The sequence below is a fragment of the Plasmodium inui genome (assembly GCF_000524495.1).
Source record: "Plasmodium inui San Antonio 1 unplaced genomic scaffold supercont1.108, whole genome shotgun sequence".
In the NCBI taxonomy this organism is placed as follows: Eukaryota; Apicomplexa; class Aconoidasida; order Haemosporida; family Plasmodiidae; genus Plasmodium; species Plasmodium inui.
In genome coordinates this window covers 21,867-23,453 of record NW_008481942.1, presented here as the reverse complement: position 1 = coordinate 23,453, position 1,587 = coordinate 21,867, and positions in this window count along the sequence as shown.

The following is a 1,587-nucleotide window of genomic DNA, read 5'->3' as shown; positions in this document are numbered from 1 at the left end:
CCAATTATATGAAGTATGGGATTGTACAACCCCTAACAAATGTCGGCAACGCCATTATTTCGATAGTATTATAGTTCCAGGAGTACTATGATGTGAATCGTACTTCTGTGTTTGAAATATTGATATTCCACGGGTGTCATTATTTGAGGAGCACTACTCCGTCGAGTTTATGGATATTCAAGCAGGTTTCACGCGTGTACAGTAAGGATGCGTATTGATTTACAATGATGATGATTACGGAAGTTGCCGTAGTAGTGTTATATAAATGTACTAATTGTTGAGCTGCGGTAATATGTGTTGTTTATTTTCGTCTGAATAGAATACCTCCGTAGGCAGTAAGAATAATTTGGGGCAGTAATTTGTGAGTATACTCATAGATCCGTAGTACTGTCATTTAAGAAACAGAATGTTGCCCAGATTATAGATTTGCTTGAAAAAGGACTATCTGGAGGGTAAAAATTTCGAATCCCAGGATTTTGACTTATATTATACGCACAAAACTACTATGTGGAACCTGTAGCAGTCCCTGAAGTATTATTATATTAAGAGTGGTGCATTATGTGATGCTTCATGACTTTAGTAGCACCGCTCTACGAAGTGTAAAGATATCCTTAGATTACGCTCGTGTGAAAACAATTTTTTAACTTCAAGTGCTGATATTCCCAGAATACTATTATATGAATAGTCCGCCGGTGTGCGAAGTATTGATATGGAAGAAATAGCATCATGGGGATGAGTACTACTGTGCCCGGAGTACTATGATTTAAATAGTACTGACCTGCAGAAACTAACATTATTTCTACTGTGTATTTGTGTCTCAAGAATACTATTATATGAATGAAATCATTGGATGAAGTTTGCAGATATACGTGTTGTAGTATTATATAAGGAGAACAAGTGTGTATACCGCTGGAATATATCGCAGGTGTCCATGGTTGTGAAGTATACAGCTATACCAGCGATATCATTTTATAGGGGTTGAGGAACAATACAAGTAAGGTAGGAGCAACTGAATGATTTGAACGCTCCAAATCGGCTGGAGCAGATTTATTTGAGGAGGACGAATATACCAGTTTTCATTCCATATGAAGAGGAGGAGTATATGGAGAGTGCCACTCTGTTGAGTCCACTGGCATGCTGAATGCAATAATATGTGAAATGTAGTGATGTTCTAGGGGAGTGTTATCTGAAGGGTTCCATTGCGCCTGCAATGCCATCTTCTGAAGGACACATCTGTGTAAGGGGTAGGGATATCCTCCAGTGTCACCTTATATAAAGGGTATCCACGTGTTTGTAATACTTATATGTCGAGAGTAGTAACACCCTTATTCTATTGGTATATGAGGACAGCAGTTGCACTTGGGGTCTCATTATTTGTACAATACTGGGCTGGATTTCCATTCCCAGTTATGTGCGCGGATATAAGTGTACTACCATTATGTGACGAGTATAGTGGTGCATGTACTAGTGTCTGTGAAGGATTCCGCGTTTAAGCTTTCCTTATATGGAAACCACTATTCTGTGAAGTGCCTGGATATTCCAGTATAACTATTGTTTAGGGAGTACCATTGTCTGTACTTTCTCAAT